Source organism: Thamnophis sirtalis, unplaced genomic scaffold, assembly GCF_051295495.1.
Source record: "Thamnophis sirtalis isolate CommonGarterSnake01/CBP01778 unplaced genomic scaffold, rThaSir2_p1.2 scaffold_2, whole genome shotgun sequence".
NCBI classification, from domain to species: Eukaryota; Metazoa; Chordata; class Lepidosauria; order Squamata; family Natricidae; genus Thamnophis; species Thamnophis sirtalis.
The window spans coordinates 169,309,565-169,322,584 of NW_028261382.1; the positions used below are offsets into that span (position 1 = coordinate 169,309,565).

General features: G+C 38.5%; 1 protein-coding gene across 5 annotated transcripts in view; it reads right to left on the reverse strand.

Annotated features, from left to right (window-relative positions):
- The window catches only part of ATXN1 (ataxin 1), a 214,203-nt gene that overhangs the window by 120,611 nt on the left and 80,572 nt on the right, over positions 1–13,020 (reverse strand). The gene's annotated exons all lie outside the window — the stretch shown is intronic.

A 13,020-nucleotide genomic window follows, 5' to 3' on the forward strand; every position in this document is an offset into this window, starting at 1 on the left:
CAAGCTTAACTGGAATGTAGTTTATTAGCAAGAAACCAAAACCTTGGTGGCTGAAAGCCAAGCATAACAAACAGATGAGGACCTTGGCAGCAACCCAGACAAATCTTGGCAGTAATCCAGCCTGCCAAGCTAGTTACAAAAATTCTCCAACTTTTAGTCAATGTGTTGACTTCTGCAAGAGGGCCATGTGCACAAGCAGTCCTTATTATAGTCTGGAGAGGAGCCTTATGACCAACAGCTGAGTGCAATTACCTCCTGTACTTGCGCAACTGTTCCTGATGCCTATTAGCTCTTTGGTGCCGGGCATCCAGGAACAACTCACTGCTGGCATCCGGATCACTCTCCCTTGTCTCCTCCCCAGCGGTCCAAGTCTCAGGAGCCTCCTGGTGGCCAACCAGACTCTCTGTGGTCTGCTCGGAGTCGGAACCCTGTCCAGGGTCCACCACATCCTCCAGAGTCGACTCATAGGGCCCCTCGCTGTCGGAGTCTGGTGGCAGTTCCAACAGCTCCTGCTGGGCCACAACACTAATGTTACCCCTTTCACAGCTTGTGTTAGTTGTGCTGTAGTAGTTGACTACAGCAGACTTCTCAATCAAACTGCCTGGGTATCCATGTCATTGAAGATGTACAGAAATCTGTTTCCTTTTTCTACTCTTCCACTGCATTCACTATTTAATTTTTATTTACTGATTACATTATTCTTGCAATACAATTAGCACACTAGAACTAGAAGTATTTGAATGGGCACTAATTAGTACTCTCATTTTTATTAGTACTTTATTTCCCCCCCCCCCCGTTTTAACATTTCTTTGAGAAATAAGGTTAGAAACATGTGATACACCTTTTTAAGGTGAACAGTAACAATACTTGCATGTACTCATCACTACTGCTGAAAAAAGAGATCAGTTCTTCAAAAGTAATGCAGGGTCAGGCAAAAAATAAACCAATAAAAGTGTTATTCCTTATTGCCGACAATCAATCAGAACAGACCTGGAAGGGACTTTGGAAGTCTTCTAGTCCAGTGGTCTCCAAACTTGGCCACTTTAAGACCTGTGGACTTCAACTCCCAGAGTTCCTCAGCCAGCTGAGGAACTCTGGGAGTTGAAGTCCACAGGTCTTAAAGTGGCCAAGGTTGGAGACCACTGGACTAGTCCAACACCCCCCCCCCCCCAACAAAAAGGAAGTAAACTGAATCCTGTAATTAATAAATTGAAAAGTTAATGACTGACAGCTTTAGTCTCATCTTTCCCTTGCATTTGTTCATATAAAGATTACGTCTCCCATTTTGATTTTGCAGCCTGCTGATAAATCAGTCTGTTTTTTTAAGAGTACTTCTTGAGTTGATGGCTAGAAAGAGTACAGCATACGCTATTTGCAAAAAAACAGTTTACTTGACCTTATTTCCATCAAATGCAATGCAAAATGGGAGGCAACAGTCAACATTCCTCTGCAGTAAAAATGCCTGACAGTTCTGTGGCTTTTTGCCATCTTGCTTGAGCACTTGCTGTTCTTTGCAAAAGGCGTGGCAAGCAAATGAGAGGTTACGAACACCTCTGACAGGAGGGAAAAAAATTCCTTTACAACTAGTTCACTGAATAATTCTGCCATGCAAAAAGAAAAACGCAAAAAAAAAGAGAAAAGAAATACATAACTTTGCATACTCCTAATAACTCAAATGATTCACATTTCAGTAAAGTCCCCTGTGTGTTTTGTTGTTAGGGAAACTACTAAGCGTTATTTAAAGTTGCATGTAGTGGTTTCTTTATTTCATAGGAGACACATTACAAGGCCGCAGACAAGAGGCAACTCTTACAAATGTACTGAATCTGTATCTGGATTGTAGGCATCAAAGAGCAAATGGGAAATGCAATTTTATGTTGAAGATATTTTACATATGAAACAGGCTCAACCGAATTAGCCTTGCTTGTGTCCTGAAATGATATAAACCAAAAGCTTGTTTAATCCTTCACTAAGAAATTACACTCAAGAAAACATCTACTTTCAAGACTAAAATTAAGAAACAAAAGATGGAAGAGCATCGTGGCACTAACTGCAGTGGGCAATTATCCCTCAAAATTTCTGCCAAAGCTATCAATCAAGTCCATTTTCTGACCCTCACTTTTGGCACGTAAGTCTAAGGTAACTATCTTTTACACATAAATATAAGCAATGAATGGGAATACTGAAAGCTATTTACCTTCCAGCATTTGTACTACATACTGATCCTGCTCCGTTGTTGTCAGCTCCTCTCCATTAGTTAATTAGGAAAGAAAGACCATGAGACTCCATGCGTAGAAATCAAATGTACTTTTACTAATTAATAATGGTTAAAGTGCGGTTGCATAGCGAAGTCTGACTAATTAGGCGCGAAAGCAGTTGATATATAGAATAGCCCATTCCCCACCCCTTGGCATCACAGTCCCAGCCCAATCATAACTCTTCCAAATGTCAGGTGCAAGATAACTTCAAAAGGCATCATGAAGATGGAGTGTCAGTGCCGTTAGACCTGGCGGGAAACACCCACGCATGCGCAGTCCGATCAATTGGTGAACTCCAGAACCTTCCACCAGCACAATGAGTAACCCCTCCCAAATACCATGCCTTCCCTCCCCGTTTCATGGCAGCTGAAGCGATAGCAAAGCAGAAGCTGACATCTGTACTGTAGTAGGAAAAACTAACACACAAAGGCAAACACAATCATCCCTTATAAACAAGGTAACAATGCTTACAGCTACAACTCTTTTAAACTGCATGAACTGTATGAGCTGAAAAAGTATTATTAGTACAAAGCACTGCCAACGTACGTAACAGCCTCCATAACCACTCCCAAGATGGCTCACAATACAATACAAATAGTCCTTGATTAGTAATTGTTTGCAGATATGACAATATTGTGATTTTATTGGGCAGCCACTTTGCTTAACACCCTAGTTCTGGTTCTACTCCTAGGCCATAGAGATACAAAAAGTACAATCTTGCTGATATTATAGCAATCACCAGATAATGAAAGGAAGTTGCAACCAGTATAAAATGCAGCAATAGTACAGGGAGGGAGTTTATATTGTATTAAACAATCTGCACTGGTTGCAAAGTGCATATCGAGCACAATTTATCGTGCTGGGACTGAATCTTTAAGCCCTAAGCAGTATAAGGTTTTACAATATAAATGGTCACATTTTCTATTACAGACCTGTTTAGCTGTAAAGCTGTAGTTCCTCTTGAGAATCTTTAGTTGTCAAGAGGCCTATCTTTCTGGCATAACAGAATGGGTTATCTCCTGCACTTCCCCAGGATATGACATGTACTGCCTCATGATTTTGCTAGCCTTTAAATTTATTAAATGGTTTTAGTGTCAGTGCTAACATGAGTTTTGACTGGTGTTTTTAAAGTTTTTATTTCTGTTTTTGTTTTTAAAATATTGTCTGCCTTGAGGCAGTGCTGGAGTAGGAAGACATATGAATCACATCAATAGACCATCGTTTGACATTTATATATGTATTATTGTCTACTTTTAACATGACATATGCTCATGTTATATTCAGAGAGAACTGTTGTAATGGGTACTCAAACAAATCAAATATGAACGACAGGGAGTTTTTGACTTAGGGCCACACCTGAGCCCAAATTTTCCGAGTTTTGCCCCATTTTACAAACTTTCTTGCCACAGTTATTAAGTGAATCACTGCAGTTCTTAAGTTAGTTGTTAAGTGAATCTGGCTTCCCCATTGACTTTGCTTGTCAGAAGGTCACAAGCGGCGAGCACGTGACCCCAGCACTGCAGCCGTCATAAATATGAACCAGTTGTCAAACGTCCAAATTCTGATCATACAACCATGAGTCGTAAGTGGTGAAAAATGATCATACGTCACATTGTTCAGTGCTATTGCAACTTTGCACAGTCACTACACAAATGGTTGTAAGTCGAGGGCTGCTTGTAGTTATTTATTTGTAATTACAATTCTTTCAATGGTCAATTGAATTGACATGCATGGATAACATATGTGCACAAAGGTATGCTTTAAACTTTCTGTATCTTGTAGAATTAGTTATGGGAACCTTATCCTCCACATGTAATGTCCAATTAGGACTTGCTCTCACTGAATCACTTCAGCTCCTGATATACAATAGTGGATCTGAAGTAATATATATATAGGTGTCTGTTCCCTTATGCACACAAGTGTGTCTCTACATCTTTGTAGGAATAATTATCTTCAACCATCAGAATTTTAAAAATAGTATGCCAATTCAATCAAATATGTTTTAAGACTAAGCACTGTAGTTATGTGTGTGTGTAAACATACATACATACATACATACATACATACATACATAGAACTACATATGAATGCAGTTAATTCTTTCTTTAGTTTTTCAGTGAACAGCTACATGTTGCAAATCATAACTAATATGTCTTGCTACCACACTCAATCTTGCTCCTATTGTAAAATATTATTTTTGTTCTAATGTGATTAACCAAAAACCTGGCTAGTGATGGGGGAAGAAACAATAAATCTGCCCATGGCTGCTCTTAATTACACTTTGTAAGCTGTTCATAAGTTTTTCCAATACTCTTGATGATTCATTGCTCTGTATTCATAAGTGAGTGTTTGTAAAGCTGTTAATAAGAAAGAGTGACAGATAATATGTACTTAAATTTTTTTTTTTAAAGAAATCCACTTTATAAACTACAGTGCCGCGATGGCGAACCTATGACATGTGTGCAAGAAGTGGCATGGAGAGCAATTTCTCTGGGAATGCGAGCCATCGCCCTTTGCTCTTGAGGGTTCCGGCGCGCCGGCCAGCTGGTCTTCAAGCACGGGAGCACTGGAAACCAGAAGAGCAGCCGCCCGGTGCGACTGTTCCGGTTTCCGGCGCACACATGTACACCACCCATCTGGTTTTCCGGCTTCCAATGCTTCCGCACGCAAAGTCAGCTGGCCAGTGCGCATGCACGTGCCGGAAACCAGATGATCATCTTCCCGGTACATCCTTGCACATCGGGCAGCTGCTCTTCCAGTTTCTGGCATGTGTGCACGCGCACTCCCACGCGCCAACAAAGCTATAGTGAATAGCAAATTACTTTCAAGAAGGGCCTAAAAAAGCGCCCCAAACTCTTTTTCTGATAGATATAAAACTGAATTATATCTGCAGTGGTTGACTTGTAGTGAAATCTACTGATATCACTAAGAGTCATCTTATGAAATCATTTTTTAAAGCATACAATTAGCTGCATAACTCTGCACATCAGCAATTTTGCTTATCCAACTGCCTGGAAAACTGTGTGCTCCTCGATGTTTAAATAAATCTGTATTATATTCACCTATACATGATATTTTTATTGCTATACCTGACACGCAGCAGGTTATATCTTTCAAACATAAATACTTAAGATTTTTATTAAGACCCAAAATGACATTATTAACTTCCTCGTAGAAAGATAGAAGACTTTTACTTTGAATATTGAAAGCCAGATACGATAGGTGGAGAGAGGAGAAACAAATTAGCATTTCAAAGAGGTGAATACTGTTATTATGAAATCACTAAATATTCTGCATGCATGACATGGAATTCAACAGCAATTATGCCATAGCCTGGATGCCTCAATTACAGTTTGAGAAGCAGCATAATTCAGATATGCAGTAAGAATCCCATAGAAAGCCTCCATCCTCGTATAAGTATAATTTGAAATTTTTCAAACAAATTTGAAAAGCTTAAGAGTTTTGTCTCACAGTCACTTAGAATGAATGAAGATACAGCAATAAAACCATAACAAGTAGTATTAAAGTATAACAATGCATACTCCTATTGCCCGCCAATGGCCAGCAGAGCTGGCAGCAGAACTGTGAGGAGGAACAAGGCAGAAAATTGCACCCTAGGAATAATTTACTTATTTTTTATTTCTTCTATATACAAATTATTTTGGCTTCAAAATAATTGAAAATAGGGGTCAACATAGCAATAGCAATAGCAGTTAGACTTATATACCGCTTCATAGGACTTTCAGCCCTCTCTAAGCAGTTTACAGAGTCAGCATATCGCCCCCACAGTCTGGGTCCTCATTTCACCCACCTCGGAAGGATGGAAGGCTGAGTCAATCTTGAGCCGGTGAGATTTGAACCGCCGAACTGCAGATAGCAGTCAGCTGAAGTGGCCTGCAGTACTGCACCCTAACCACTGCGCCACCTCGGCTGTAATAGTTTTATTAAGTCTCATTGCTTCCTTGGGATGGTATAGACCAGGGATGTCAAACTCAAGCCCCAAACTAAACCTGCAGGGTGCTTATATCTGGTCCACAAGGCTGGCCTGGAAACAGCAACAGGAAGGAAAGGGAGGGAGGGGAAAAGGGAAGAGAGAATGGATGCATGGATGGATGGATGGATGGATGGATGGATGGATGGATGGATGGATGGATGGATGGATGGATGGAAGTTTATAATGAGAGTGAGGGAGGGTCTCAGGGAAGTCCTGTCTTAGCACTTGGCCATCCTAGGTGCCCCCCAACATGAGTCCGGTGTCACGCCCACCCCAGCCACACCCACCTTGGCCACACCCATCCAAGGTCAAACACAACCCGAATGCAGCCCTCAGTGAAATCGAGTTTGACACCCCTAGCATAGAGGAATACTTTCCACATAATAAATGACAATATGATTATCTGCATCATTTGTCCAGTTTCCTACTTCCATATCTGCATTTGGGATAATGCAGAAATGAAAGGCTGTACTCCTCTTTTATTCTAATTATAATTCTATGCTTGTAACAATCAAATAAGATTAGAGGAATACAAGACATGAAACTCAAGTATCTTAAAAAACTTTTGATTTACCATTCTGCAGTTATTAAGTGCTGAATATCTTGCCTTGAGCAAGTTTGAAAGTTAGAATTATAAGATACCATGAATAATAATATTTTTAAAATGGAAATGTGTACTTGCATTTTCTAATTAAATAAATGATGCGTAATTGTAGCCCTTAAATTTTAATTATGTTTTTCCTATTCATTCAACCAAAGAAAACCATAAAAGATCACTGGCTGATTGTGATCAACTTTGGAAGACACATGTATATTAACAAAACATATCCTGAATTAGAATTGTACTTTCTTGATAGAACAAAACTTCAGTAAATTATTCTTGTTCAATTACCTGCTACAGGAGAAAAAAATCAAATTAAACAACCTAAAATATCTGAACAACACTTCCCACAAATCCTGCAATGAAACAAAATATTAGGCCTTTGACAGATTCTGGAGTATTTAGAAAAAAAAGTAGAAAATCTCTGCCCTGTTGGGTTATCCTTTGAGATAAAAGTAGTGTAGTCTGAGGTGACTTTTTTCCAACATTTGACATAATCTGTTGACTGACATCCCCTCTTTCTTCACACAATTAGGCTGACAGGTATTTTTTACCCAATATTGGATGGTGTCATCATCACCTCAAAAGATTACCTATAGGACAGCAGAGCAATGACCTGAAGTTTGTGAACAAAATTAGAGTGAACATTATGGAAAATTCAAAATGGTTCCAGACGTTAACGGACTTGAGTTACCATAATTCAATATTTTTTTCTGGTATAATGTACCATTTAGGTTAATTAAAAAGTACAAACAGTTAGCAGAGTTTTATAGCACAAGTAGTCATTGATTTACAACAGTTAATTTAGTGACCAAAGTTACAACAGGATTGAAAAAAGTGACTTATGATCATTTTTCACACTTATGACAGTTACAGCATCCCACGGGCATGTGATCAAAATTCATATGGTTGGAACTGACTCATATTTATGATGGTTGAAGTGTCCTGGGGGTCACATGATCATCATCTTTGACTTCTGACAAACAAATTCAATGGGGAAGCCAGATTCATTTAACAACCGTGTTACTAACTTAACAACTTCAATGATTCACTTAACAACTTAACAACACTTAACAACAAGGTGCTACTTGTCACCCATAAAGCCCTCCATGGTAGTGGGTCTGCGTACTTGAGAGACCGCCTTCTGCCAATTACCTCCCTGCGACCAATTAGATCTCATAGACTAGGCCTCCTCCGAGTTCCATCTGCCAGCCAGTGCCGGCTGGCAACTACAAGGAGGAGAGCCTTCTCAGTAGTAGCTCCGACCCTTTGGAACGATCTCCCCGTGGAGATTCGTACCCTCACCACCGTCCAGGCCTTCCGCATAGCCCTTAAGACCTGGCTATCCCGTCAGGCCTGAGGACAAAGATAATTGCCCCCACCCGAATGATGAATGAATGTTGCTCATTATTTTATTCTATGTTTTGTCTGTGCTATTGTTTGTATATCCCTCCCTTGATTTTATGTAAGCCGCCCTGAGTCCCCTCAGGGAAAAGGGCGGCCTATAAATGTTAATAAAACCCTAAACCCTAAACTGTGGCAAGAAAAGTCGTAAAATGGGGCAAAACTCACTTTACAAATGTTTCATTTAACAACAGAAATGTTGGGCTCAATTATGGTCATGAGCTGGGCACTACAGGTAGCCTTCATCTTACCATTTGTTTAAAATCACTTTTTTCCAGCATTATTGCTGAAAAAAAAGTTATTTATAACCAATTCTCACACTTAAGACCATCAGTGTCCTTGGTCACATGATTACAATTTGGGCACTTGGCAACCAACATGTATGTACAACGGTTGCAGTATGATAGGGTCATGTGATTTCTATTTTCGACCTTCCCAGTCAGCTGACAGCCCTCTCAGATAAATCAGACAGGAAACATGACCACGTAATTCTACTTTAAGGCCATATTCTTGCAAGTCTAAGGGTACAATCCCCCACTGTCACTTTTAACAGTCTGATCAATTAGGATGGGTTCTTCTTAAGTTTGTTTCTCTGACCATTAAGCCTCTGGGGGCTCCTGCTTCTCTTGTCTACTCTTCCCTTTATCCCTCAAGGCCATTTTCTCACATATGATTAAATTGGCTTCTGAAAAGCAAAGTCCATGGAGAAACATTAATGACCATGACAAAACAGTCATAAAACATTTGCAAATCACTTAACAGCTGCATTGTTTAGCATCAGAATTCCTGGTCCAATAGTGGTCATAAGTTGAGGATTATTTGTATATAGATGGAATCCTGACAAAAAATCCAGGTTAATAAAAATACTGGGAAAAATATCTTTGACATAAATAGCCAGGGAAACAACAGTCAGATAGATTGCCAAGATTATCAGCATCTGTTTTATTATACAATGATAGCAGAGGTGGCGCAGTGGTTAGGGTGCAGTACTGCAGGCCACTTCAGCTGACTGCTATCTGCAGTTCAGCGGTTCAAATCTCACCGGCTCAAGGTTGACTCAGCCTTCCATCCTTCCGAGGTGGGTGAAATGAAGACCCAGACTGTGGGGGCAATATGCTGACTCTGTAAACCGCTTAGAGAGAGCTGAAAGCCCTATGAAGCGGTATATAAGTTTAACTGCTATTGCTATCGCTATTGCTAGAACATTTGTGAACTCTTTAGCAATATCCATAAACATACAATACTGTGACTTGCAATGTGATCAGTGTTTCATTAAATCCAATTAATAAAAGAATTTGTTTTAAATAACTACAAATAAAACACTGTATTGGGGCATGTCTTTACTAAACATACAGAGCCAACATTCACTGGAAAAGAATGTAAAACCTTAGGCTAATCAGGTTTCTGGAGAGGATAAATTGAGTCAGATATTCCAATCAATAAAATGATAAACAATGTGAGTTTTGAGAAGCTCTTCCCAGAAAAACACAAGTAAGTTGCCACCATTAAAATCTGTTCCTTACAATCCACGTTTCTAAAAGTAAATCACACTTTTAACAGACCTCTGCGGATCTCTGGAAAAACTACAAAGCAGAGCCAAAGACTTTTATCAATTCATGATCAATTGTTGCACTTTACAGGATTTACCTTTAAAAGGGGGGGGCATAAAGTACAATACAACTCAAGAGATCATAGGTAATAGTAAAAACTCTTGCATTGCATTCTGGTCTGCCACTGAAATTTGGGTCAGCCATTCTCAGTCCAACCTACCTCACAAAATTGTTATGAAGAAAAATTAGAGCAAGGAGATTATGGGGGCCACTATGAGTTCTTCAGTGAAACATCTGGCTATAAAGTATGCAAAAAAAAGGGGGGGGATGCTATTGTTTTGCTTCCAAGCATGCTAGTTTCAACTTATTTTTTAAAATCTTTAAAAATAAGGTAAAGTGCTTCACTCTGCTACAGAATGGAGGTGGGAAGAAGATGTCCAGATCCTGAAAACATAGTTTTGAGAGTTAATTCAGAATTATTACAATTATTGTAACATAAAATAGAAGATTTGCTTTCCTGAAGCCCATTTAGTATATATGTCATTTAAGGCTACATTTCAACTCATTACACTCTATGCAAAAATGTCTGTATCTATCCTTCAGCTTAGTTGTTGCTAGTTGCAAAGTCGTTTCTGACCCATTGCAACCCCATGGACAATGTTCCTCCAGGCCTTCCTATGCTCTACCATCCTCTGGAGTCCATTTAAGTTCATGCCTACTGCTTCGGTCCAGCCATCTCATTCTCTGTCGTCCCCTTCTTCTTTTGCCCTCAATCTTTCCCAGCATTAGGCTCTTCTCACTACTTCAATCTCATGCTTTCCATTCTCACAGAATTAACTATAATTAAATCAGGGTAATTACACAAAGCACATAACTTTGAAATCTGCAGACTCTAATACAGAATTCAAAAGAATATTTTCCCACCATTCTTTAATCCCTGGCTCAGCTGAATTCCATAAAAACTCAAACCCACCCTCTACTCTCGCCTGATTACTAATTATGGAGTCTGCCAAATAAATTTAACGCTAACCCAAAATTGCCTCTGAACATAAATTGAAATCGGTTTTCTAACCATGGCTGGCTTAAAAGCTATAGATGGGCCTAATAATCAATCATGTTTTGTGAGTAGGCCTATGACTCTGCATTCTTTCTTTTTAATGCCAGATTTACTATCTGTATTACTATTGTGACTGCACTGATCATGAAAGTAATTTATGAGGAGGTGAGCCAACAACCACACTACAGATACTATTGTGTGATATTCTAATCTGGCAAAGGCATAGGAAAAGCCATGATTGAAACTCCTGCATGTATATAAACTTCTGTTGGTACATCTAAGCTTGCTTAATGTGTCTCCTCTACCGTCAACACCTGTAAAATAGCAATCCTTGAAAAGATATATAGAAATAGTCACCAAATAAAATGTTGATTTGAAACTCCCTATTTAAGAATAGGAAAGGATAGGCTATATATTACTTACATGTACACATACATATTTCAATTACAACTCCTTTATTTTATTTTTTGATGATGAATGTGAAAGAAATAGACTAAGCTTGAGAGTGGAATAATCTAATGTGATGAATGTATTCTTTTTTTTAATGTATACTGAGAGCATCTGCACCAAAGACAAATTCCTTGTGTGTCCAATAACACTTGGCCAATAAAGAATTCTATTCTATTCTATTCTATTCCATTCCATTCTATTCTATCTTTAACAAATATTGGCAACTGCAACTGTCCAAGAAAATCCTTTGGATAAGACAGTAATTGAAAGATCTCATTACTGAGCAACATGCTAAAGAATCCCCTTTATTCTCCCTCCTTTCCTAAATAAAATATTGTTTTACTTTTCTTCTGACATGTTGCTGATAATTTCCTAAATTCTGAAATGAGAGCTTTATTTTGCCCCCTTAATTTGTCAAATCCCCTAGCAAAAGATAAAATGGCCACAACTGGTTCAGTCAGGCGGAGAAGAAGAAACTTCTCCTTGAGTGAGCAACTTTCCTCTTTCCCCAATTATCCAACAGAAAGTAAGCCAGTTTCTATCACACCCAGTTCAATATTGCCAGGAAAGGTAATTCTCTCTCTTTCTTCCCTCCTTCCATAATCCAGACATTATTTTCCTTTAAGAGCATAGCATTTCCTATTTTTATTCTTGTTCCTATCTAAACAATGCTTGTGCAAAATACTGACTTTTAGCATCTTTCTTTTTCTCGCTCCTATAAGTATAAACTATTAGCTTGGTCACAAGCCTTCCACTGCATTTAGTAAGTTATTTTTCTTTTTCTTCTTTTTACCAGTACAGTTTACACTATGTATGCTCTTTTAAGTGAAGCATTCTTCAAAATGCCTCCAGGCTCCCCACCTTAAATTTGTCATTCTCTCTTTGAAACGGTTGTATTAAATTCCTAACAGAATGCTATCTACTTAAGATCTTTGAGTAAACATGTAACTATTAATTATAACTACGGAAATACCATTGAATTGCTCTATAGGCCATAACCCTTGCCATATTCTTTAATAAACTGTATTGATTTTAATAAATTGTATCGATTTTTATTATTTAAAAAAAATCTTGAACAAACAAGTGGTAAATAATGTTCGATCCTGACACTGTGGGAGGTCCTTATTCACTATATATCTCCTTAAGAAACTGAGATATTGAAAACCCTTTTTTAAATTGCACAAGTGCAAGACTCATTTTCAAAAATGTTCATTCTTATCTCACTAAATAATGGTTTGTTTTTATGTCTAGGTCCTATTCTGTACTTCAAAAAAGCAAATATGAACAATAATCCCCGATCTCCGGTCCTTCCGGCGCGCCCTAAAAAGTTGGCTTTTCCAGCAAGCCAGCCTGGCCTGAACAAAACAAAATAAGTTATTGATCACTGTTAATTTTAATTCGATTTTTTTTAAAAAAAATGTCATTGTCAATTTTAATTGGGTTTGGGATATTCAATTTAATTTTTTTAAACTTTTGTATTATGTGTTTCTTTTAATGTTGTACGCCGCCCTGAATCCTTGGGAGAAGAGCGGCATATAAATCTAATAAACCTAACCTAAACCTAATAAACTTAACTTTTACCTCACAATTGGGATTACAAAGTCAAAGGACTCTACAGAAACATGTAGGCTTTTCCAAAGACTGTTTAGACACAAAAGCAGGAATCTCCAAACTTGTCAACCTTTAAGATTTGTGGACTTCAACTC